Raw genomic sequence first — 26,996 nt, forward strand, 5'->3', positions numbered from 1 at the left:
ACTCCAATCTTGACAGAGGCTACCGGCAGGAACTCACTGGGAGGAGGGGGCGGAGTCGGCGCCAAATTCAAATCGCGGGCGGTAGAAAAAACCAAGTTGGAGGCGGACCTGGGGGAGGTACTCCAATCTTGACAGAAGCCACCGGCAGGAACTCACTGGAAGGAGGGGGCGGAGTCGGCGCCAAATTCAAATCGCGCAGGTCTGCCTAGCTGGAAGGAGCGGACCTGCGAGGAATACCCGGAAGCAAACAGCTCTGACCGGCTAAAAGGGGGCGGGACCAGCGGGAACTTTAAACTTGGACTGATACAACGCAAAGGAGGAGGAAAACCTGGAAATCGACAGCTCTGACCGGCTCAAAGGGGGCGGGACCAGCGGGAACTTTAAACCTTACCTTTTCAATGCAAAAGGGGCTGGCCGAACACAGGACAAAGCCAGGTAAAACAATATAAAAGGGGCTGTGTTTCGATTGAGGGTCTCTTGGCTCGACCTCTCCACCTTTGACTTGACCTCTGCAGCCTGTGACCGTAAGTACCCTGCAGCAGCTTGCGAAACTCCCTTGACTTTAATAGTGGTTGAGGCTTTGGGGAAGGGGACTTGATTTGTGTTTTGTGCTATTGCTAAAACTGTGTAACCATAAGATTTTTCGTTGTGTCCGTTATAGTACTTTCTGAATAGACTTAGTTTGTGTTAGAGTTTAAGATTTTATTATATTTTCTTCTGTTGATGATTTTGACCTGGGTTTTGCAATAAACCTTGATTTGCTGATAATTGGAGTCGTTTAAATTCTTCAATCTCTCACCAGCGATCTCTGACCAAGTCATTGTTAAAATATTCCTCACCTTAATTCCGGGTTCAAGAATCAAGGGTCATCTTGAGCGATTCACTCAGGACAGGCTGCTGGTTAGGTAATAAACAGCAGTGTCCTATTCTCTCTCTTGGGAAAGCTACTCCAGCGAAGTAGGAACCGGGTGGGTGTTGCACCACCGGCAAGAGAGAGAATCACCTGGGTATTGGTAGGGGTCTGGAGATCTGTGTGATATAAGCCTCAGGCTGCCGGTTAGGGATAAACGGCAGGCTTGATTCAGTGCTCTCTTCAGTGGAAGTGTCCCAGTGCGGCGTCCCCTGGCCTCTGAAGTTTCAGTGTCAGCTGGAGAGAGACACACACAGATACTCAAACCCCAGATATCGGCCCAGTAGTGGAGTAGCAGAGATGGCACCCTCTACAATGGCGACCGCGGCAGGACCCCGGTGGTTTGGAGTATGTGACTTGGCAGAGGGGGTGAGGGAACAAAGTAAAATGGAGGAGAGAATCTCCTCGTATTTGTGGCAAAAGGTCAACCTCACCAAACCTTGGGTCTCAGAACTAATCAATGTGGAGCAACCGGTAATGGCAGCGGCTGCATGGACAGAAAGTAAGGCGCACAAAAAGCACTTGGAGAAGGCAGTTTGGCTGGTTTGCCTGTCCGAGCAGGTAGTCAAAACAGAGCAGGAGTTGAGAGAAGTGAGGGCCAGCGCAGGGGACAGCGCTAGCGCAGCGGAACGACTGCGGGAGGAATTGGCAGAAATTAAACAGGACAGCGCGAGCGCAGCGGAACGACTGCGGGAGGAATTGGCAGAAATGAAACAGGAAAGCGAGTCTAACCGGTGTGAGAAGGACTATCTCCACTGCCAGATAGTGGAGGGTAAAGAAAAGGAACGGAGGCTCCAGGAACTCTATGCTCGGAGTACAGAGCAGTGTAGGAAGCTGGAGGGGAAGTTCCGGGACATCCAGGCAGCGTACCGAGTGGCTCGCGAGGAAGTAGGGGACTGTGCCCATGGGCCGTGCCAGGCACGAATAACGGAGTTGGAGGAGGCCTTGTCCAAGGTCAGGGGACAGGTACACCTGGTAGGTCCAGGGGGGTTCCCAAGGGGCAAGGTGCTCCTCGCAGCGGATGATTCCCCACAGGCCAAGGGGAATAGACCGCCTCCTGAGGCACCGGGATCGTGCCCGTGTCGGCAGGCGGGGAACGGACTGCACGTTCAGGGGCAAGTCCAAGGGGGGTCGGCAGGGTACCCCCAGCTGGAGGCGTGTCCGCCTGGTTTCGTATGTGGGTCCCCATGGGATGGGGACAGACCGCTGCCTGGGATGCCGGTGATGGGGCCGGGTCAGCAGGTAGGGTTTGGACCGCCCGGTCAGGGGCAGGTCCAAGGGGGGTCAGTGGTGTATCCCCAGATAGCGGCGTCTCCTATATGGGTAGCTAGCCCGGGGACAGGGGGGCTACCCAACGGGGCAGGAGAGCTGGACAGTGGGGAGGAGGAGCAGGAACCCCAGGTAGGGCAGATGTGCCCTGTCAGGCAAAGAAGGTATGGTCCCCCGGCGGGGCTGGCAAATAGGGGACCGGTTGAGGGCGACATTATCGTTCCTCATGGGGCATCCGCGCTCAGGGGGATGGTGGCCCACGTTCCCAGACTAACTCCAAAAGGGGATCCGTCGCTTCATTTTATGGAGGTGGAACAGGCAGCCAGCATCAATGACTGCGACGAAGGGGAGCAAATAAGGATGCTCCTGATGACCCTAGATGCACAGCTATGCAGGACAGTGACCTCTGGGAATGAGGGAAGACCTGACACATGGGCGGCAGCACAGACTGCTGTTCTGGAGGCGATGGGCTTGAATCTGGGGAGCCCTTTCATGAGGGTGGGGGAAACCAAGCAGCAACCAGGGGAATCTCCCACCATGTTCGCAGACAGACTGTGGACTGTCTATATGGAGGCATGCGGGGTTCCCGCGGATAGACGGAATTTAGGGGAAAGAACCGCCCACTGGCTGAAGACCCTAGTTGCCAACTGTCTCCCTAACGTTAGGGCAAAAGCCGAACACTGGTTCGACCCGCAGACCCCGGCCCTTAATGAGGAAGAGGTCCTTAGGAAACTTACCCTCGCATATCGTAATGGGGAGAGGGGTGAGGACAAGCCCCTTAAGGGTAAAGTGCACGAAATCGTGCCAGCAGCCCCTAAGAGAGAGTGGAAGCATGAGGGCACCCGGACCTCCGACAAGAAACCGGTATGCTACGGGTGTGGGAAGGCCGGGCATTTCAAGAGGGAATGTAAAAACCCCAGCAAGCAGGAGAGGGCTCCCGCAGTAGAGAGTCAGACCCCGGTGGCAGGAGCAGCTGCCCCGGGAACCATCGAGATAAGTAAAATTTTAGCCCTTTTGCAAGGCTCAGGACAGGTGGCTATGGCAACGGGCCAGGGTCAGCCCGCCCCCGCACCCAGGGAAGCCTCCGAATGACTAGCCCCTCAGCAACACACCTTTCTATGCCCACTGGAGTATGGCCCATGCGGGAGACCCTGGGTCAAAATGGAGGTCCAGGATACGGTCGGGAGTTACCTACTGGACACAGGTGCTTCCAGTACTATAGTCCACATGGACAATCCCCGAGCATCCCCTCTGTCTAGCGGGGTACCCTATAGTCTCATTGGATTTACCGGGAACGAAAAAATGGGTTTTTTCTCTGTTCCCCTGTCTATCAGGTTAGGGGCACTCCAGGCGCACTGGAAATGCATCCTGATGAGATGGGAACAGGAGGGGAAAGGGATCCTAGGAGCTGATTTCATAGTGGCTCATCAGATCCTGGTGGACCTAAGAAATCACTGCCTGTGGGGTGCAGCAACGGAAGGGAGTGAAAGGGAGTTGAGGGTAATTGACAGAGCCCAGGAGAAGGGAGCTTTGTGCGTGGTACAGCCAAAGGAAGGGTACGATCTAGAAGCCCTGGAGAGGAATACCCCGGAAGAGTTCAGGGAGTATGTCCGCAGGAATCTGGCTGCTTTTGCCACCCACAAGCATGATTGTGGGAGAGTTACTGGGACAGAGGTCAGGGTAGATGGGGACCCCATGTCCCAGCCCCAGAAACAGTACCGCTTCCCCCGGGAAGCAGAGGCAGACTTGGAGGTGGCCCTAAACTCACTGGTGCGGCAAGGGATGTTGAGGACAATTGCCACCCATGTAAACTCCCCGCTCTGGCCGGTGAGGAAGCCGGACAACTCCTGGAGGGCCACCGTGGACTACAGAGTCCTGAATAAACACATTCCGGCCTGCGCCCCAACGGTGGCGGCCGTGGCAGACTTGCTAGGAGAAATTCCAGCATCCGCCTCAATTTTTACGGTGCTGGATATTTCGAATGGATTTTGGTCCGTCCCGGTCAGACGGGAGGACCAATACAAGTTTGCCTTTACCTTTAAGGGGCAACAGTACACGTGGACCTGTCTCCCGCAGGGATTCCATAACAGCCCGAGCATTTTCCATCAATGCATGGCCGAATGCTTAAAGGGTTTCAGTGAGCCACACAAGCTGGTGCAGTATGTGGACGACATCCTGTTGTTCACCAGTAATAGTGAGGAGCATGGGCCCCTAGTGGACGAGCTGTTGGGGTTGTTACACAAAGGAGGGCTGAAAGTTAACCCTAAAAAGGCACAGATCGGGCTAGGAGAGGTGAAGTTCCTGGGGTTAACCCTGAGAGCTGGAGAGAGAGGGATTGACACTGCCAGGAGACAAACAGTGCAGGAACTCCCAGTCCCCGTAGATGTAAAGGGGATACGGTCCTTTTTAGGAATCACCGGCTACTGCAGGGATTTCATTGAGGACTATGCCACCACAGCAGCGCCTCTGCTTAGGCTGCTGCACAAGGGGGTGGAGTGGGACTGGGACAGTAAGTGTGAGACGGCGTTCGTCCGACTCAAGGAGGACTTGCAGAAAGCCCCAGCCCTGGGAGCCATTAACCCCCGGGAGGAGTTTTTCCTGGAGGTGGCCGCAGGCAGCGATGGCCTGAGTGCTGTGCTCCTCCAGACCCGGCATGGCAAGTTGAGGCCGGTGGTATACTCCTCTCGGGTCCTCACAGACGTGGAGCGGGCATACTCCAACTGTGAGAGGCATCTGCTGGCCACCCACTGGGCGGTAAAGCGGATGCAGGTATTTGTTAGGATGGGCCCCATCACCCTCCTGACACATCACACCCCGACCCAAATGCTGCTGGACGGCCGGATTAAGGACGGCACGGTCAGCAGCGCCAGAATCACCAGGTGGACCCTCCTGCTGTCTCAAATGGCCCTTCAGGTAAAAGGGCTGAATGAGCCACAGCTCGCAGCCAACCTGATATACCCCGGGGAGCCACACCACTGTTCCGTAGAAGGGGTATGGGAGGTAGGGTTCGGACTCCGGGCAGGGCTGCACCCCACAGGGAGGGAGATCTATGTGGATGGGTCCAGTACTGTAGCAGAGGGCGTCAGGTTCACGGGCTGTGGGATCTGGGACCCCGATGCAGAGATCGCCCTGGCCCTTAAACTCCCCCATACACTCAGCGCCCAGCAGGCAGAGCTGGCTGCAGTGATGTATGTGGTGACCCACCCCGACCGTTTTCCCACGCCATATACCATCTGCTCAGATAGCATGTTTACATGCAACTCCTGCACGGAGTACCTGGCTATCTGGTCCCGCCGAGGATACACCTCCTCGGATGGAAAGCCACTGGCCACAAAACCCCTCCTCGAGAAGATCGTGGCAGCAGTTGGGCAGGGGGAGGACAGGTATATCCTGAAGGTGAAAGCTCACTCCAAAACAGAGCCACGGGGCGAGGGGAACCAGAGAGCAGACGGCCTGGCTCGAGAGGGGGCTAAGAATGGGATAGCGTGGGACCCGTACGAAGAGGGACAGGTAGCGGCCGTTACAAGACAGCCCCAGAGGGGGGATGGAACGAGTTTGGCCCCAGATCTAGCCACTGCCCAGGGACAGGACCCCGAGCTAAAGAAAGTCATAACGGCCATGGGTAGGCAGGAAAGGATAGAGGGGCCCTATGGGGGAAAGGACATCACCCTGAAGGAGGGCATGCTCTTCAGGGGGGACCAGTGGATAGTGCCTTCCCAGCACCATAGGGAATTTATCGAAATGGCCCATGAGAGCCCCGGAGCGGGACATCCCGGCCCTGAGACCACCTGGCAACGGGTGGAGAAGGTGGGGTGGTGGCCGAGCCTCCGGGAGGATGCTCGCGATTTCTGCGCGAGCTGTTTGGTGTGTGCTACCAATAACCCGGATCCCAAGAAAAGAAAGGTCTCGTTGGGGCACATCCGCAGGGTGGAGGGGCCCTGGCAGTCGATACAGATCGACTATATTGGACCCCTTCCCCCAGCGGCAGGGGGTTACAAGTACTGTCTGGTGTTGGTGGATATTTTCACAAAGTGGGTAGAAGCCTTCCCCTGCCGAACAGCCACCGCAGCAGGCACAGCCAGGATATTGGTCAGGGAGGTATTCTCGAGGTGGGGACTCCCACAGTTTGTGGAGTCAGATCAGGGGAGTCACTTCACGGGACAGGTGATGCAAGCGACCCTGAAAGTCCTGGGGATTAAGGCAAAGTGGCATGTGGCTTATAACCCTCAATCCTCAGGTCCTGTGGAAAGGTTAAATAGGACCATAAAGGAGAGGATCAGGAAAGAAACAGGCAACTCGCCCAACCGGTGGGTAGAAATCTTACCCTTAGTTTTAATGGGGATCCGGGCAAGCCAGTCCAGAAGCACAGGGTACTCCCCGCACGAGCTCATGACAGGGAGAGTCATGAGAACCCCGATCCATGTCAGGGTACCTTCCCTGACAGAGGGGCAGCTTAGGGAGGTAAACCGAGACAGGTTTGCTAAGAAGCTGATGGAGCAGCTAAAGGAAATTAACTGGCAGGCAGCGTTTAATATGGGGACCCAGCACCGGAGGAACAAGCTGCTACTCGAGCCCCACACTACCCAGGAATGGGCCATAGGGGACCAAGTAATGGTCCGGAATTTTGCACGGGTAGGAGCCTTTGAGCCACTGTACGCGGGACCGTACAATATAGTGGACAAGGCCAGCCCCATGGTTTACGCAGTACAGCTCCCCCGGAAGATTAAATGGTTCCACGTGAACCAGTGCAAACTGTTCGACCCCACCAGGGCCGGTAAGAGTAAGTTGGGGGGGGGGCTGGGAGTGATAGTGGAGAAACCGCCTGCAGAATTGACGACGGTGGGGGAGGTCCCTGACTCCATGACCACACAACCGGTGGCAAGGTACTGTCCCCAAGGGGCAGTCCCAAAGAGACCGACAGTGCTGCAAGCACCCAGCCCAGGGACAGTGATGATTCCCAAGCCCTTACCTGTGGGTCAGGTGGCCTGCCTTAGTATAGAGGCTAAGGAGGCGGAGGAAGTGGAAATATCACCTTGGGCTTGGGAACCAGTCAGGGGACGAAGGAGCAATCGGGTCTCCAAGCCCCCTCTAAGATGGTCACCCTCACAACTCCCTAGAACCCGGTCCCGCAGTAAGGGGGCCCGAGTAGGAGGGAGCGCTGAGGGATCCCCGAACCCTGTTGGGAAAGGAGAGGCAAGGGGCAGCCCGAACCCCCGGGAGGGGACGGTCTGGCCCGAGCCATTCGACCAAACAGGCGGACTGCCCCAGTTTAGCGGGGCACAGTTTTAATTTGGCCACCCGGAGACGGGTGGCATTGTATATATCATATTCCTTTTTCTTTCCCCCTGCTAGTTCTAATTAGTGTGTAGTTGTGTGTGAATTATTTAGGATCGTGGGAACACAGAAGCGCCTGGTGCAAGGGTAAAATGATGAAGCACCAGGCACTAGGACCCTGGTGCAGCCGGGCTGTAAACACAGAATCACAGACAGGCTGCGGCAACTTCAAAGCGGGAGCTGCTGCTGCCGCCGGATAGCGGCAGGCACTAGGACCCTGGGGAGCCGGGCTGTGGACACAGAATCACAGACAGGCTGCGGCAACTTCAAAGCGGGAGCTGCTGCTGCCGCCGGATAGCGGCAGGCACTAGGACCCTGGTGCAGCCGGGCTGTAAACACAGAATCACAGACAGGCTGCGGCAACTTCAAAGCGGGAGCTGCTGCTGCCGCTGGATAGAACCCATGCACTTTAAGGTAGGTAGTTCTGTAGAGGCAAGGATGTGTTTTGTTTTTTTACAGATGGGGCACCCGACGATGTGGAGTTTGCTGATCCTGGCGATGGTGGGACCGGGAGAACTCCGCAGAGGCGAGACAGAAGAGTCCTTCGACTGACCGGGTTAGGGTGACTGAGGGCAGGCGGGTGTGTTTAACCTGTGAGGGGGACGTTCCTTTGGGGAGATGGTGATGGCCCAGGAAGCTGAGGCTGGACATGAGGGATCGGTCCTCGGACTGGGAACGCCTGGACACCAACACCTAACGGACCATCACGGGGTCACCGGGTAGGATCACCGTTTGCGGGGATAAGGGGTGGGCTTCTGACCAGGGCATTTATTTGTGCTCATGGGGATCTACCGAGGCATGTCCACAAGGGGCACTAATCACTTTTGTAAGGTGGTGGCAGAACCCAGGGAACGGGATAAATTGACCGCAGTGGGGAGGGATGTGTAACGCCCAGGGAAGGGATGACTGTAGAAGCTACCGAACTGCTGGTTCAGGTAAAGCGACCCCTGCCCACAGCCCAACCGATCGACCCTCACAACTGTCCGATCACCACCAGGGGGGAGCCCAAGAATGGTTTAGTGTTTGCCCCACAAAGGAAATGTTGTACAGGGGGTACATTGTGCTGTCGCCTCAGTTGGACTAAACCTCTCAGCTGCAGGTATCGACGATGGAGAGTAAATGAAGAGCCCTCATCGGGAAGAAGCGAAGTGCAGCCAAGAAAGGAGATGTACAGGGACCCTTACGTTTGGGGTTCCGGTGAAATGTGTACTTGATTGTGATATATGTATAGGGACCCCTACGTTTGGGGTTCCGGTGAAATGTGTATATGTTACTGTGTGTTTGAATTAAGTATGGTCTTGTCTTTCCCTTTCATTGAAATCAGGGGTAGCCTAGATTAAGGGAACTGTCTTGGGACTTGTAGTTTCGCATGTTGTTGGGGGGGGGGACCTACGGTCCACACAAAAGGAAATAATTGCCCTTCACCTGTGTCGATACGGGTCGGGCAATTCGGCCCTTTTGGAAAAACTCAGAGACTGTAAACTGACTCTTCAGCCAAGAGAACAGAACCAGTTTTCCCAGCAGGCTTGGTCCGCTGAGCTGAGTAGGGACATAAGTACATAAATACTTACAAACACCCCCCTAGGAGCTACAAGGAAGAAGGAGCCAGACAACAAGATAACATCAAAACACAGACAAAGGGGCACAGGAATACACAGGAGGCTTGCCTGCAAGCAGGACAATGGGATGGTCATAGCCCCATGCAAATGTAAATGACCTGGCCTCCACCAGAGCAGAATCCAATTAACACCCCATCAACATAGCGAGGTGAGAATAGCAGCCATCTCCAGAGCAGCTGGAAGACACTGAAATTCTTCACAAGAGAGCTTAACCTCGTTATCCTAGGAAACAGACTGTCTGGGTTCAACATATTGCGCTGGAAAAGCCCCTGTAAGATCAGCGGTAGAAAAACCAAGTTGGAGGCGGACCTGGGGGAGGTACTCCAATCTTGACAGAAGCTACCGGCAGAAACTCACTGGGAGGAGGGGGCGGAGCCAGCGCCAAATTCAAATCGCGCAGGTCTGAAAAAAACCAAGTTGGAGGCGGACCTGGGGGAGGTACTCCAAGCTTGACAGAAGCTACCGGCAGAAAAACCAAGTTGGAGGCGGACCTGGGGGAGGTACTCCAAGCTTGACAGAAGCTACCGGCAGAAACTCACTGGAAGGAGGGGGCGGAGCCAGCGCCAAATTCAAATCGCGCAGGTCTGCCTAGCTGGAAGGGGCGGACCTGCGAGGAATACCCGGAAACATACAGCTCTGACCGGCTCAAAGGGGGCGGGACCAGCGGGAACTTTAAAACTTACCTTTTTCAATGCAAAAGGGGCTGGCCGATCACAGAACAAAGCCAGGTATAACAATATAAAAGGGGCTGTGTTTTCGATTGGGGGGGCTCTTCGTTCGTGGCTCAACCTCTGCACCCCTGACTTGACCTCTGCAGCCTGTGACCGTAAGTACCCCGCAGCAGCTTGCGAAACTCCCATGACTTTAATAGTGGTTGAGGCTTTGGGGAAGGGAACTTGTTTTTGTGCCTTGTGATATTGCTAAAACCTGTGTAATCATAAGAATTTTCGTTGTGTCCGCTATATTACTTTTGAATAGACATAGTGTGTATTAGAGCATAAGATTTTATTGTGTTTCTTCTGTTGATGATTTTGACCTGGGTTTTGCAATAAACCTTGATTTGATGATAATTGGAGTCGTTTAAATTCTTCAATCTTTCACCAGCGATCTCTGACCAAGTCATTGTTAAAATACTCCTCACCTTAATTCCGGGTTCAGGAATCGAGGGTCATCTTGAGCGATTCACTCAGGACAGACTGCTGGTTAGGAAATAAACAGCAGTGTCCTATTCTCTCTCTTGGGAAAGCTACTCTAGTGGAGTAGGAACCGGGTGGGTGTTGCCCCACCGGCAAGAGAGAGAATCACCTGGGTATTGGTAGGGGTCTGGAGATCTGTGTGATATAAGTCTCAGGCTGTCGGTTAGGAATAAACGGCAGGCTTGAATCAGTGCTCTCTTCAGTGGAAGTGTCCCAGTGCGACATCCCCTGGCCTCTGAAGTTTCAGTGCCAGCTGGAGAGAGACACACACAGACATTCAAACCCCAGATATCGGCCCAGTAGTGGAGTAGCGGAGATGGCACCCTCTACAATGGCGACCGCGGCAGGACCCCGGTGGTTTGGAGTATGTGACTTGGCAGAGGGGGTGAGGGAACGAAGCAAAATGGAGGAGAGAATATCCTCGTATTTGTGGCAAAAGGTCAACCTCACCAAACCTTGGGTTTCAGAATTGATCAATGCGGAGCAACCGGTAATGGCAGCGGCTGCATGGACAGAAAGCAAGGCGCACAAAAGGCACTTGGAGAAGGCAGTTTGGCTGGTTTGCCTGTCCGAGCAGGTAGTCAAGACAGAGGATAGGGTCGAAGAGTTAGAGCAGGAGTTGAGAGAAGTGAGGGCCAGCGCAGGGGACAGCGCTAGCGCAGCGGAACGACTGCGGGAAGAAATGGCAGAAATGAAACAGGAAAGCGAGTCTAACCGGTGTGAGAAGGACTATCTCCACTGCCAGATAGTGGAGGGTAAAGAAAAGGAACGGAGGCTCCAGGAACTCTATGCTCGGAGTACAGAGCAGTGTAGGAAGCTGGAGGGGAAGTTCCGGGACATCCAGGCAGCGTACCGAGTGGCTCGCGAGGAAGTAGGGGACTGTGCCCATGGGCCGTGCCAGGCACGAATAACGGAGTTGGAGGAGGCCTTGTCCAAGGTCAGGGGACAGATACACCTGGTAGGTCCGGGGGGGTCCCCAAGGGGCAAGGTGCTCCTCGCAGCGGATGATTCCCCACAGGCCAAGGGGAAGAGACCGCCTCCTGAGGCACCGGGATCGTGCTCGGGTCGGCAGGCGGGGAACGGACTGCACGTTCAGGGGCAAGTCCAAGGGGGGTCGGCAGGGTACCCCCAGCTGGCGGCGTGTCCGCCTGGTTTCGTATGTGGGTCCCCATGGGATGGGGACAGACCGCTGCCTGGGATGCCGGTGATGGGGCCGGGTCAGCAGGTAGGGTTTGGACCGCCCGGTCAGGGGCAGGTCCAAGGGGGGTCAGTGGTGTATCCCCAGATAGCGGCGTCTCCTATATGGGTAGCTAGCCCGGGGACAGGGGGGCTACCCAACGAGGCAGGAGAGCTGGACAGTGGGGAGGAGGAGCAGGAACCCCAGGTAGGGCAGATGTGCCCTGTCAGGCAAAGGAGGTATGGTCCCCCGGCGGGGATGGCAAATAGGGGACCGGTTGAGGGCGACATTATCGTTCCTCATGGGGCATCCGCGCTCAGGGGGATGGTGGCCCACGTTCCCAGACTAACTCCAAAGGGGGATCCGTCGCTGCATTTTATGGAGGTGGAACAGGCTGCCAACATCAATGACTGCGACGAAGGGGAGCAAATAAAGATGCTCCTGATAACCCTAGATGCCCAGCTATGCAGGACAGTGACCTCTGGGAATGGGGGAAGACCTGACACCTGGGCGGCAGCACAGACTGCTGTTCTGGAGGCAATGGGCTTGAATCTGGGGAGCCCTTTCATGAGGGTGGGGGAAACCAAGCAGCAACCAGGGGAATCTCCCACCATGTTCGCAGACAGACTGTGGACTGTCTATATGGAGGCATGCGGGATTCAAGCGGATAGACGGAATTTAGGGGAAAGAACCGCCCACTGGCTGAAGACCCTAGTTGCCAATTGTCTCCCTAACGTTAGGGCAAAAGCCGAACACTGGTTCGACCCGCAGACCCCGGCCCTTAACGAGGAAGAGGTCCTCAGGAAACTTACCCTCGCATATCGTAATGGGGAGAGGGGTGAGGACAAGCCCCTTAAGGGTAAAGTGCACGAAATCGTGCCAGCAGCCCCTAAGAGAGAGTGGAAGCATGAGGGCACCCGGACCTCGGACAAGAAACCGGTATGCTACGGGTGTGGGAAAGCCGGGCATTTCAAGAGGGAATGTAAAAACCCCAGCAAGCAGGAGAGGGCTCCCGCAGTAGAGAGTCAGACCCCGGTGGCAGGAGCAGCTGCTCCGGAAACCTTCGAGGTAAAGAAACTTTTAGCCTTTTTGCAAGGCTCAGGACAGGTGGCCATGGCAACGGGCCAGGGTCAGCCCGCCCCCGCACCCAGGGAAGCCTCCGAATGACTAGCCCCTCAGCAGCCCACCTTTCTATGCCCACTGGAGTATGGCCCGTGCGGGAGACCCTGGGTCAAAATGGAGGTCCAGGATACGGTCGGGAGTTACCTACTGGACACAGGTGCTTCCAGTACTATAGTCCACACGGACAATCCCCGAGCATCCCCTCTGTCTAGCGGGGTACCTTATAGTCTCATTGGCTTTACCGGGAACGAAAAAGTGGGTTTTTTCTCTGTTCCCCTGTCTATCAGGTTAGGGGCACTCCAGGCGCACTGGAAATGCGTCCTGATGAGATGGGAACAGGAGGGGAAAGGGATCTTAGGAGCTGATTTCATAGTGGCTCATCAGATCCTGGTGGACCTAAGAAATCACTGCCTGTGGGGTGCAGCAACGGAAGGGACTGAAAGGGAGTTGAGGGTAATAGACCGAGCCCAGGAGAAGGGAGCTTTGTGCGTGGTACAGCCAAAGGAAGGGTACGATCTAGAAGCCCTGGAGAGGAATACCCCGGAAGAGTTCAGGGAGTATGTCCGCAAGAATCTGGCTGCTTTTGCCACCCACAAGCATGATTGTGGGAGAGTTACCGGGACAGAGGTCAGGGTAGATGGGGACCCCATGTCCCAGCCCCAGAAACAGTACCGCTTCCCCCGGGAAGCAGAGGCAGACTTGGAGGTGGCCCTAAACTCACTGGTGCGGCAAGGGGTGTTGAGGACAATTGCCACCCATGTAAACTCCCCGCTCTGGCCGGTGAGGAAGCCGGACAACTCCTGGAGGGCCACCGTGGACTACAGAGTCCTGAATAAACACATTCCGGCCTGCGCCCCAACGGTGGCGGCCGTGGCAGACTTGTTAGGAGAAATTCCAGCATCCGCCTCAATTTTTACGGTGCTGGATATTTCAAATGGGTTTTGGTCCGTCCCGGTCAGAAGGGAAGACCAGTACAAGTTTGCCTTTACTTTTAAGGGGCAACAGTACACCTGGACCTGTCTCCCGCAGGGATTCCACAACAGCCCGAGCATTTTCCATCAATGCATGGCCGAATGCTTAAAGGGTTTCAGTGAGCCACACAAGCTGGTGCAGTATGTGGACGACATCCTGTTGTTCACCAGTACTAGGGAGGAGCATGGGCCCCTAGTGGACGAGCTGTTGGGGATGTTACACAAAGGAGGGCTGAAAGTTAACCCTAAAAAGGCACAGATCGGGCTAGGAGAGGTGAAGTTCCTGGGGTTAACCCTGAGAGCTGGGGAGAGAGGGATTGACACCGCCAGGAGACAAACAGTGCAGGAACTCCCAGTCCCCGTAGATGTAAAGGGGATACGATCCTTTTTAGGAATCACCGGCTACTGCAGGGATTTCATTGAGGACTATGCCACCACAGCAGCGCCTCTGCTTAGGCTGCTGCACAAGGGGGTGGAGTGGGACTGGGACAGCAAATGTGAGACGGCGTTCGTCCAACTCAAGCAGGACTTGCAGAAAGCCCCAGCCCTGGGAGCCATTAACCCCCGGGAGGAGTTTTTCCTGGAGGTGGCCGCAGGCAGCGATGGCCTGAGTGCTGTGCTCCTCCAGACCCGACATGGCAAGTTGAGGCCGGTGGTGTACTCCTCTCGGGTCCTCACAGACGTGGAGCGGGCATACTCCAACTGTGAGAGGCATCTGCTGGCCACCCACTGGGCGGTAAAGCGAATGCAGGTATTTGTTAGGATGGGCCCCATCACTCTCCTGACACATCACACCCCGACCCAAATGCTGCTGGACGGCCGGATTAAGGACGGCACGGTCAGCAGCGCCAGAATCACCAGGTGGACCCTCCTGCTGTCTCAAATGGCCCTTCAGGTAAAAGGGCTGAATGAGCCACAGCTCGCAGCCAACCTAATATACCCCGGGGAGCCACACCACTGTTCCGTAGAAGGGGTATGGGAGGTAGGGTTCGGACTCCGGGCAGGGCTGCACCCCACAGGGAGGGAGATCTATGTGGATGGGTCCAGTACGGTAGCGGAGGGCGTCAGGCTCACGGGCTGCGGGATCTGGGACCCCGATGCCGACATAGCCCTGGCCCTTAAACTCCCCCATACACTCAGCGCCCAGCAGGCAGAGCTGGCTGCAGTGATGTATGTGGTGACCCACCCCGACCGTTTTCCCACGCCGTATACCATCTGCTCAGATAGCATGTTTACATGTAACTCCTGCACGGAGTACCTGGCTATCTGGTCCCGCCGAGGATACACCTCCTCGGATGGGAAGCCACTGGCCACAAAACCCCTCCTCGAGAAGATCGTGGCGGCAGTTGGGCAGGGGGAGGACAGGTATATCCTCAAGGTGAAAGCTCACTCCAAAACAGAGCCACGGGGCGAGGGGAACCAGAAAGCAGACGGCCTGGCTCGAGAGGGGGCTAAGAATGGTATAGCGTGGGACCCGTACGAAGAGGGACTGGTAGCGGCCGTTACAAGACAGCCCCAGAGGGGGGATGGGACGAGTTTGGCCCCAGATCTGGCCACTGCCCAGGGACAGGACCCCGAGCTGAAAAAAGTCATAACGGCCATGGGTAGACAGGAAAGGATAGAGGGGCCCTATGGGGGAAAGGATATCACACTGAAGGAGGGCATGCTCTTCAGGGGGGACCAGTGGATAGTGCCTTCCCAGCACCATAGGGAATTTATCGAAATGGCCCATGAGAGCCCCGGAGCGGGACATCCCGGCCCTGAGACCACCTGGCAACGGGTGGAGAGGGTGGGGTGGTGGCCGAGCCTCCGGGAGGATGCTCGCGATTTCTGCGCGAGCTGTTTGGTGTGTGCTACCAATAACCCGGATCCCAAAAAAAGAAAGGTCTCGTTGGGGCACATCCGCAGGGTGGAGGGGCCCTGGCAGTCGATACAGATCGACTATATTGGACCCCTTCCCCCAGCGGCAGGGGGTTACAAGTACTGCCTGGTGTTGGTGGATATTTTCACCAAGTGGGTAGAAGCCTTCCCCTGCCGAACAGCCACCGCAGCAGGCACAGCCAGGATACTGGTCAGGGAGGTATTCTCGAGGTGGGGACTCCCACAGTTTGTGGAGTCAGATCAGGGGAGTCACTTCACGGGACAAGTGATGCAAGCGACCCTGAAAGTCCTGGGGATTAAGGCAAAGTGGCATGTGGCTTATAACCCTCAATCCTCAGGTCCTGTGGAAAGGTTAAATAGGACCATAAAGGAGAGGATCAGGAAAGAAACAGGCAACTCGCCCAACCGGTGGGTAGAAATCTTACCCTTAGTTTTAATGGGGATCCGGGCAAGCAAGTCCAGAAGCACAGGGTACTCCCCGCACGAGCTCATGACAGGGAGAGTCATGAGAACCCCGATCCATGTCAGGGTACCTTCCCTGACAGAGGGGCAGCTTAGGGAGGTAAACCGAGACAGGTTTGCTAAGAAGCTGATGGAGCAGCTAAAGGAAATTAACTGGCAGGCAGCGTTTAATATGGGGACCCAGCACCGGAGGAACAAGCTGCTACTCGAGCCCCACACTACCCAGGAATGGGCCATAGGGGACCAAGTAATGGTCCGGAATTTTGCACGGGTAGGAGCCTTTGAGCCACTGTACGCGGGACCGTACAATATAGTGGACAAGGCCAGCCCCATGGTTTACGCAGTACAGCTCCCCCGGAAGATTAAATGGTTCCACGTGAACCAGTGCAAACTGTTCGACCCCACCAGGGCCGGTAAGAGTAAGTTGGGGGGGGGGCTGGGAGTGATAGTGGAGAAACCGCCTGCAGAATTGACGACGGTGGGGGAGGTCCCTGACTCCATGACCACACAACCGGTGGCAAGGTACTGTCCCCAAGGGGCAGTCCCAAAGAGACCGACAGTGCTGCAAGCACCCAGCCCAGGGACAGTGATGATTCCCAAGCCCTTACCTGTGGGTCAGGTGGCCTGCCTTAGTATAGAGGCTAAGGAGGCGGAGGAAGTGGAAATATCACCTTGGGCTTGGGAACCAGTCAGGGGACGAAGGAGCAATCGGGTCTCCAAGCCCCCTCTAAGATGGTCACCCTCACAACTCCCTAGAACCCGGTCCCGCAGTAAGGGGGCCCGAGTAGGAGGGAGCGCTGAGGGATCCCCGAACCCTGTTGGGAAAGGAGAGGCAAGGGGCAGCCCGAACCCCCGGGAGGGGACGGTCTGGCCCGAGCCATTCGACCAAACAGGCGGACTGCCCCAGTTTAGCGGGGCACAGTTTTAATTTGGCCACCCGGAGACGGGTGGCATTGTATATATCATATTCCTTTTTCTTTCCCCCTGCTAGTTCTAATTAGTGTGTAGTTGTGTGTGAATTATTTAGGATCGTGGGAACACAGAAGCGCCTGGTGCAAGGGTAAAATGATGAAGCACCAGGCACTAGGACCCTGGTGCAGCCGGGCTGTAAACACAGAATCACAGACAGGCTGCGGCAACTTCAAAGCGGGAGCTGCTGCTGCCGCCGGATAGCGGCAGGCACTAGGACCCTGGGGAGCCGGGCTGTGGACACAGAATCACAGACAGGCTGCGGCAACTTCAAAGCGGGAGCTGCTGCTGCCGCCGGATAGCGGCAGGCACTAGGACCCTGGTGCAGCCGGGCTGTAAACACAGAATCACAGACAGGCTGCGGCAACTTCAAAGCGGGAGCTGCTGCTGCCGCTGGATAGAACCCATGCACTTTAAGGTAGGTAGTTCTGTAGAGGCAAGGATGTGTTTTGTTTTTTTACAGATGGGGCACCCGACGATGTGGAGTTTGCTGATCCTGGCGATGGTGGGACCGGGAGAACTCCGCAGAGGCGAGACAGAAGAGTCCTTCGACTGACCGGGTTAGGGTGACTGAGGGCAGGCGGGTGTGTTTAACCTGTGAGGGGGACGTTCCTTTGGGGAGATGGTGATGGCCCAGGAAGCTGAGGCTGGACATGAGGGATCGGTCCTCGGACTGGGAACGCCTGGACACCAACACCTAACGGACCATCACGGGGTCACCGGGTAGGATCACCGTTTGCGGGGATAAGGGGTGGGCTTCTGACCAGGGCATTTATTTGTGCTCATGGGGATCTACCGAGGCATGTCCACAAGGGGCACTAATCACTTTTGTAAGGTGGTGGCAGAACCCAGGGAACGGGATAAATTGACCGCAGTGGGGAGGGATGTGTAACGCCCAGGGAAGGGATGACTGTAGAAGCTACCGAACTGCTGGTTCAGGTAAAGCGACCCCTGCCCACAGCCCAACCGATCGACCCTCACAACTGTCCGATCACCACCAGGGGGGAGCCCAAGAATGGTTTAGTGTTTGCCCCACAAAGGAAATGTTGTACAGGGGGTACATTGTGCTGTCGCCTCAGTTGGACTAAACCTCTCAGCTGCAGGTATCGACGATGGAGAGTAAATGAAGAGCCCTCATCGGGAAGAAGCGAAGTGCAGCCAAGAAAGGAGATGTACAGGGACCCTTACGTTTGGGGTTCCGGTGAAATGTGTACTTGATTGTGATATATGTATAGGGACCCCTACGTTTGGGGTTCCGGTGAAATGTGTATATGTTACTGTGTGTTTGAATTAAGTATGGTCTTGTCTTTCCCTTTCATTGAAATCAGGGGTAGCCTAGATTAAGGGAACTGTCTTGGGACTTGTAGTTTCGCATGTTGTTGGGGGGGGGGGCCTACGGTCCACACAAAAGGAAATAATTGCCCTTCACCTGTGTCGATACGGGTCGGGCAATTCGGCCCTTTTGGAAAAACTCAGAGACTGTAAACTGACTCTTCAGCCAAGAGAACAGAACCAGTTTTCCCAGCAGGCTTGGTCCGCTGAGCTGAGTCGGGACATAAGTACATAAATACTTACAAACACCCCCCTAGGAGCTACAAGGAAGAAGGAGCCAGACAACAAGATAACATCAAAACACAGACAAAGGGGCACGGGAATACACAGGAGGCTTGCCTGCAAGCAGGACAATGGGATGGTCATAGCCCCATGCAAATGTAAATGACCTGGCCTCCACCAGAGCAGAATCCAATTAACACCCCATCAACATAGCGAGGTGAGAATAGCAGCCATCTCCGGAGCAGCTGGAAGACACTGAAATTCTTCACAAGAGAGCTTAACCTCGTTATCCTAGGAAACAGACTGTCTGGGTTCAACATATTGCGCTGGAAAAGCCCCTGTAAGATCAGCGGTAGAAAAACCAAGTTGGAGGCGGACCTGGGGGAGGTACTCCAATCTTGACAGAAGCTACCGGCAGAAACTCACTGGGAGGAGGGGGCGGAGCCAGCGCCAAATTCAAATCGCGCAGGTCTGAAAAAAACCAAGTTGGAGGCGGACCTGGGGGAGGTACTCCAAGCTTGACAGAAGCTACCGGCAGAAAAACCAAGTTGGAGGCGGACCTGGGGGAGGTACTCCAAGCTTGACAGAAGCTACCGGCAGAAACTCACTGGAAGGAGGGGGCGGAGCCAGCGCCAAATTCAAATCGCGCAGGTCTGCCTAGCTGGAAGGGGCGGACCTGCGAGGAATACCCGGAAACATACAGCTCTGACCGGCTCAAAGGGGGCGGGACCAGCGGGAACTTTAAAACTTACCTTTTTCAATGCAAAAGGGGCTGGCCGATCACAGAACAAAGCCAGGTATAACAATATAAAAGGGGCTGTGTTTTCGATTGGGGGGCTCTTCGTTCGTGGCTCAACCTCTGCACCCCTGACTTGACCTCTGCAGCCTGTGACCGTAAGTACCCCGCAGCAGCTTGCGAAACTCCCATGACTTTAATAGTGGTTGAGGCTTTGGGGAAGGGAACTTGTTTTTGTGCCTTGTGATATTGCTAAAACCTGTGTAATCATAAGAATTTTCGTTGTGTCCGCTATATTACTTTTGAATAGACATAGTGTGTATTAGAGCATAAGATTTTATTGTGTTTCTTCTGTTGATGATTTTGACCTGGGTTTTGCAATAAACCTTGATTTGATGATAATTGGAGTCGTTTAAATTCTTCAATCTTTCACCAGCGATCTCTGACCAAGTCATTGTTAAAATACTCCTCACCTTAATTCCGGGTTCAGGAATCGAGGGTCATCTTGAGCGATTCACTCAGGACAGACTGCTGGTTAGGAAATAAACAGCAGTGTCCTATTCTCTCTCTTGGGAAAGCTACTCTAGTGGAGTAGGAACCGGGTGGGTGTTGCCCCACCGGCAAGAGAGAGAATCACCTGGGTATTGGTAGGGGTCTGGAGATCTGTGTGATATAAGTCTCAGGCTGTCGGTTAGGAATAAACGGCAGGCTTGAATCAGTGCTCTCTTCAGTGGAAGTGTCCCAGTGCGACATCCCCTGGCCTCTGAAGTTTCAGTGCCAGCTGGAGAGAGACACACACAGACATTCAAACCCCAGATATCGGCCCAGTAGTGGAGTAGCGGAGATGGCACCCTCTACACGAGAACTGGAAAAAACCTCAGGTTCTCGCACCCAACCGGGGCCACTCTGCCGGGTGGGGCATTCTGAGCGTATTGACACTGGGAGGTGTGGGGGGTTCCTTGGCTGTTAGTGATCGGAATTATTTTATTTGCGGCCTTACCATCTTGGGAAATGAAACCTTGGGAGCCCTCGGGGCAATAACTAAGGAGTTGTCTCAGCTACGGTTGTTTGCAATGCAGAACCGGTATGCTCTTGACTATCTTCTGGCCCGTGAGGGTGGGGTATGCGCCATAGTACAGGGCAAGTGGATCATGGGTGTTCAGGACTTGACCGCTAACATTACTACATTTATGGATCGCATACGGGATCACTTGGACGGGATGCAGGATCCTGACTCTTGGGGTAACTGGGGATCTGGAGGATGGAAGGACTGGTTGATAAATATGGCCATGTATCTAGTGGTAGCTATCGGCTGCATCTTTGTGGGCCTGGCCATCCTTAAATGTGTGATGGGTAGAATGCGGGTTGCACTAGATCAGATCACCGCCCCAATCACCGAGAAAAAAAATTTAACTGTTAAAATCCATGAGGGTGAGGCAGATGAAGGGGGGCTAAGGCAGGAATTGGAAATGCAGCGACGGATCTTTTTAGATGAGGAACCGTAGCTATGGATTGGATAGTTCGGTTATCATGGAATGATAAAAGGAGGGAATGACGAATGTGATATAAAATAGTTACTTTAGAGTTACTAGTTAATGTAATGTAGAAATAAGCCACTTTGATTTTTGCAGTTAGGGACAAAGGAATTTGAGACCGCATGGAAAAAGCAGGAAGAGGTGTGTCTATGAGAGTGATGCTGCATTGATAGGGGCCAGAGAAAGGGATTGGAAGTGAGCCAATCAGAATAGATCGAACAGGTCAGGAGGGACATAGGCTGACCTATGTCCGTCGAGTATGTGAAACTTGATACCATTTGAATTGATTTTGCAGAGATCCCTTTGTCTTTTAGTTCAGTCGTTTTCTGGAATGTAAGAAGCTGGATGTCTCTTACATTTCTGTAAGATGATTCAAGCTTGCAAGCTAAATAAATAACTTCTGTTTACGTGCGAATCCGTCTCAACTTTTATTGAGGCCAGACTGACAGAGAAAGAAATTTGGAGATCTACAGATTGATGCGGGCAGGTTGTTTCCACTGGTCGGGTAAAATGCGAGTGCAATTTGAAGAATTTGAGAAAGGAAACCAAAGGGAGGCTGCCGGTCTGCTTGCGAGGGAAATGAGCTGGAGAGGCTGAATCACCAGTGAAGAAAATGCAAAAGATACAATATGAGACTTTGAAGTGAGCTATGAGAGCATTTTCATAATGGACCCTGATAGCTCAGTCGGTAGGCCGTCAGACTTTTAATCTGAGGGTCCAGGGTTCAAGTCCCTGTCAGCGCTTTGATTTTGGCTCAAGGCGTTTGCTTCCCAATGAACGGTCGGAAATAAAAATAAAGAATGCAGGATGCTTTATGGAAAGTGGAAGAACCGTGACAACGTCGTGTTTGCCAAATTGCAACAGCCGTCCAGAATTTTCAAGAATTTTTGCTAGATTTTCAGTGAATGTATAAACTCTCTCCTGGTCTTGTCCTGCATTATACCACTGGAGTTTTCTGGCCATGTTTAATCACTTCCCAATTCGCAAAATATTTCCTGTTTGTATACTTCTTTCCTGCAGAACTGCTTTTAAATGAATAACTTTCAGAATAACTGCAATTTTTACAGTTTCAAAAGCCCAGTGCCCAGATGAATATTTTAATTTGCACTCTCAAAGTCAGAAGGAGAAATCAACAATACTGATGTTTAATCAAAACAATTGAAATCTGTTCTACACTTGCAAAGCTTCTTTGCAGATTGGTGCTGTGGCTTAGATGGTTAAAGCACCTGTCTTGTAAACAGGAGATCCTGAGTTCAAATCTCAGCAGTACCTTAATACATTCAGGTCGAAGTATGTATTCTGTGAAGAATGCTCCTTGTTTAATGGTGAACACAGAAAATGTTGACATCATTTCTGTGGTACTGACCTTCAAAATTGTTTTCGCTTGTTTTATGTCAAACTTGATTCAAACTTCCATATCTCCCATTTTTCACGCAACTTCCATTTTCCCAGTACCAACATTTTGAATGTCTGTCAGCGATGTCTGTGAGCAAAGATTGAATGATTAAATGATTTACTCTGATGAAGTGTGACCCAACTTCGAAACGTTAGCTCGGTTCTCTCTTCACAGATGCTCCCAGACCCACTGTGATTTTCCATCATTTCCTGTTTTAATTCAGATTTCACATCCGCAGTAATTTGCCTTTTTATTGGACGATATATGTTGCTGCATGTCAGCAAGAACGATTTGGGCGGGATAAAGGATGGGGCGTTTTCCATGAAGATGTGGCGTTGACAGATCTATTTACACCCTGAAACTTTGCGATTTGCATAATTTGCTACTTTACTCGATGAGCTTACTTGCGTTCACACTCTGCCACAACAAACAACAGATGACACGTTTTATTCCCTCTCTCAAAATACAATCTGTATCTCTGCAGCTTCCCACTGATTTCTCAGCGAACTAACCGTAATCTTCAATGTCTTGAAGTCCCAGTGCATGTCCCTGGGTAACAACAGTTGTCACATCACAGGTCACTGGTAAAATGCGAGTCCAAGTTGAAGAATTTGAGAAAGAAAGCCGAAGGGAGGCTGCCGGTCTGCTTGCGAGGGAAATGAGCTGGAGAGGCTGAATTACCAGTGAAGGAAATTCAAAAGATACAATATGAGACTTTGAAGTGAGCTATGAGAACTTTTTTGTGATGGGCCCTGATAGCTCAGTCGAGAGAACATCAGGCTTTTAATCTGAGTGTCAAGGGTTCAAGTCCCTGCCAACATTTGATTTTAGCTCAAGGCGTTTGCTTCCCAATGAACGGTAGGAAATAAAAATAAAGAATGCAGGATGCTTTATGGAAAGTGGAAGAACCGTGACAACGTCGTGTTTGCCAAATTGCAACAGCCGTCCAGAATTTTCAAGAATTTTTGCTAGGTTTTCAGTGAATGGAATAACTCTCTCCTGGTCTTGTCCTGCATTATATAACTGTAGTTTTCTGGCCATGTTTAATCACTTCCCAATTCGCAAAATATTTCCTGTTTGTATACTTCTTTCCTGCAGAACTGCTTTTAAATTAATAACTTTCAGAATAAATGCAATTTTTCAGTTTCAAAAGCCCAGTGCCGATGAATATTTTAATTTGCACTCTCAAAGTCAGCAGGAGAAATCAACAATACTGATGTTTAATCAAAAGAATTGAAATCTGTTCTACACTTGCAAAGCTGTCTAACAGATTGGTGCTGTGGCTTAGATGGTTAAAACGCCTGTCTTGTAAACAGGCGATCCTGAGTTCAAATCTCAGCAGTACCTATATACATTCAGGTCAAAGCATGTAGCCTGTGAAGAATGTTTAATGGTGAACACAGAAAATGTTGACAACATTTCTGTGGTACTGACCTTCAAAATTGCTTCCCCTTGATTTATGTCAAACTTCCATATCTCCCATTTTTCACGCAACTTCCATTTTCCTCATCTACTCCATTGCATCTAACCTCGCTTCAGCTCTGAATAAGGATCACACGGATTTGAAACATTAACTTTGTGTCTGGTTCCACAGACGTCCTCAAATTTGATGAGCTTTAATCCAATCATTTTTAGTTTCTCATGCAGATTCACAGATTTACTCTGATGAAGAGTGACCCAGCCTCGAAACGTTAGCTCGGTTCTCTCTTCACAGATGCTGCCAGACCCACTGAGATTTTCCATCATTTCCTGTTTTTTTTCAGATTTCACATCTGCAGTAATTTGCATTATTATTGGACGATATATGTTGCTGCATGTCAGCAAGAACGATTTGGGTAGGATAAAGGATGGGGCGTTTTCCATGAAGATGTGGCGTTGACAGATCTATTTACACCCTGAAACTTTGCGATTTGCATAATTTGCTACTTTACTCGATGAGCTTACTTGCGTTCACACTCTGCCACAACAAACAACAGATGACACGCTTTATTCCCTCTCTCAAAATACAATCTGTATCTCTGCAGCTTCCCACTGATATCTCAGTGAACTAAACGTAATCTTCAATGTATTAAAGTCCCAGTGCATGTCCCTGGGTAACAACAGTTGTCACATCACAGGTCATTAGTAAAATGTGAGTCCAAGTTGAAGAATTTGCGAAAGAAAGCCGAAGGGAGGCTGCCGGTCTGCTTGCGAGGGAAATGAGCTGGAGAGGCTGAATGACCAGTGAAGGAAATTCAAAAGATACAATATGAGACTTTGAACTGAGCTGTGAGAAAGTTTTTGAAATGTACCTTGGTAGCTCAGTCGGTAAAGCATCAGGCTTTTAATTTGAGGGTCCAGGGTTCAAGTAGCTGTCAGGGCTTTGATTTTGTCTCAAGGCGTTTGCTTCCCAATGAACGGAAATAAAAATAAAGAATGCAGGATGCTTTATGGAAAGTGGAAGAACCGTGACAACGTCGTGTTTGGTAATTGCAACAGCCGTCCAGAATTTTCAAGAATTTTTGCTAGATTTTCAGTGAATGGAATAACTCTCTCCTGGTCTTGTCCTGCATTATACCACTGTAGTATTCTGGCCATGTTTAATCACTTCCCAATTCGCAAAATATTTCCTGTTTGTATACTTCTTTCCTGCAGAACTGCTTTTCAATTAATAACTTTCAGAATAACTGCAGTTTTTACAGTTTCAAAAGCCCAGTGCCGATGAATATTTTAATTTGCACTCTCAAAGTCAGCAGGAGAAATCAACAATACTGATGTTTAATCAAAACAATTGAAATCTGTTCTACACTTGCAAAGCTATTTTGCAGATTGGTGCTGTGGCTTAGATGGTTAAAGCGCTTGTCTTGTAAACAGGAGATCCTGAGTTCAAATCTCAGTAGTACCTTTATACATTCAGGTTTAGCATGTAGCCTGTGAAGAATGCTTCTCATTCAATGGTGGACACAGGAAATGGTGACAACGTTTCTGTGGTGCTGACCTTCAACATTGCTTTCCGTTGATTTATGTCAAACTTCCATATCTCCCACTTTTCACGCAACTTCCATTTTCCTCATCTACTCCATTGCATGTAACCTCGCTTCAGCTCTGAATAAGGATCACACGGATTTGAAACATTAACTTTGTGTCTGGCTCCACAGACATCCTCAAATTTTATGAGCTTTAATCCAATCATTTTTAGTTTCTCATGCACATTCACAACATGTGCAGTATATTCCTTTGAATGCACGACAGGATTGACCTCAGGAAATCCAGTAGGAACATTCTGAATGTCTGTCAGCGATGTCTGTGGGCAAAGATTGAATGATTAAATGATTTACTCTGATGAAGAGTGACCCAGCCTCGAAGCGTTAGCTCGGTTCTCTCTTCACAGATGCTGCCAGACCCACTGAGATTTTCCATCATTTCCTGTTTTTTTTCAGATTTCACATCTGCAGTGATTTGCCTTTTTATTGGACGATATATGTTGCTGCATGTCAGCAAGAACGATTTGGGCGGTATAAAGGATGGGGAGATTTCCATGAAGATGTGGCGTTGACAGATCTATTTACACCCTGAAACTTTGCGATTTGCATAATTTGTTACTTTACTAGATGAGCTTACTTGCGTTCACACTCTGCCACAACAAACAACAGATGACACGCTTTATTCCCTCTCTCAAAATACAATCTGTATCTCTGCAGCTTCCCACTGATATCTCAGCGAACTAGTGTAATCTTCAATGTCTTGAAGTCCCAGTGCATGTCCCTGGGTAACAACAGTTGTCACATCACAGGTCATTGGTAAAATGCGAGTCCAAGTTGAAGAATTTGAGAAAGAAAGCCGAAGGGAGGCTGCCGGTCTGCTTGCGAGGGAAATGAGCTGGAGAGGCTGAATTACCAGTGAAGGAAATTCAAAAGATACAATATGAGACTTTGAACTGAACTATGAGAGCATTTTTGTAATGGGCCCTGGTAGCTCAGTCGGTAGAGCATCAGACTTTTAATCTGAGGGCCCAGGGTTCAAGTCCCTGTCAGGGTTTTGATTTTGGCTCAAGGAGTTTGCTTCCCAATGAACGGAAATAATAATCAAGAATGCAGGATGCTTCAAGGAAAGTGGAAGAACCGTGACAACGTCGTGTTTACCAAATTGCAACAGCCGTCCAGAATTTTCAAAAATTTTTGCTAGATTTTCTGTGAATGTAAAAACTCTCTCCTGGTCTTGTCCAGCATTATACCACTGGAGTTTTCTGGCCATGTTTAATCACTTCCCAATTCACAAAATATTTCCTGTTTGTATACTTCTTTCCTGCAGAACTGCTTTTAAATTAATAACTTTCAGAAATAACTGCAATTTTTACAGTTTCAAAAGGCCAGTGCTGATGAATATTTTAGTTTGCACTCTCAAAGTCAGCAGGAGAAATCAACAATACTGATGTTTAATCAAAACAATTGAAATCTGTTCTAGACTTGCAAAATTTCTTTGCAGATTGGTGCTGTGGATTAGATGGTTAAAGCACCTGTCGTGTAAACAGGAGATCCTGAATTCAAATCTCAGCAGTGCCTTTATACAGTCGGGTCAAAGCATGTAGCTTGTGAAGAATGCTCCTCATTTAATGGTGAACACACAAAATGTTGACATCATTTCTGTGGTACTGACCTTGAAAATTGTTTTCGCTTGTTTTATGTCAAACTTGATTCAAACTTCTATATCTCCCATTTTTCACGCAACTTCATTTTCCTCATCTACTCCATTGCATGTAACTTCGATTCAGCTCTGAATAAGGATCACACGGATTTGAAACATTAACTTTGTGTCTGGTTCCACAGACGTCCTCAAATTTGATGAGCTTTAATCCAATCATTTTTAGTTTCTCATGCAGATTCACA

At 51.6% G+C, this 26,996-nt stretch overlaps 4 non-coding genes across 4 annotated transcripts; all 4 read left to right on the forward strand.

Moving 5' to 3' along the window:
- Positions 1-21,933: 21,933 nt before the first annotated feature.
- Positions 21,934-22,007, forward strand: trnat-ugu (transfer RNA threonine (anticodon UGU)). The gene has a single exon. It is a non-coding gene; the product is annotated as a tRNA-Thr (tRNA).
- Positions 22,008-23,404: 1,397 nt separating this feature from the next.
- Positions 23,405-23,478, forward strand: trnat-ugu (transfer RNA threonine (anticodon UGU)). Its single transcript has one exon. It is a non-coding gene; the product is annotated as a tRNA-Thr (tRNA).
- Positions 23,479-24,941: 1,463 nt separating this feature from the next.
- On the forward strand, positions 24,942-25,015 carry trnat-ugu (transfer RNA threonine (anticodon UGU)). Its single transcript has one exon. It is a non-coding gene; the product is annotated as a tRNA-Thr (tRNA).
- Positions 25,016-26,075: 1,060 nt separating this feature from the next.
- On the forward strand, positions 26,076-26,148 carry trnak-uuu (transfer RNA lysine (anticodon UUU)). The gene has a single exon. It is a non-coding gene; the product is annotated as a tRNA-Lys (tRNA).
- The last annotated feature ends 848 nt before the right edge of the window (positions 26,149-26,996 follow it).

The sequence above is a fragment of the Scyliorhinus torazame genome, chromosome 4, assembly GCF_047496885.1.
Source record: "Scyliorhinus torazame isolate Kashiwa2021f chromosome 4, sScyTor2.1, whole genome shotgun sequence".
Lineage (NCBI taxonomy): Eukaryota > Metazoa > Chordata > Chondrichthyes > Carcharhiniformes > Scyliorhinidae > Scyliorhinus > Scyliorhinus torazame.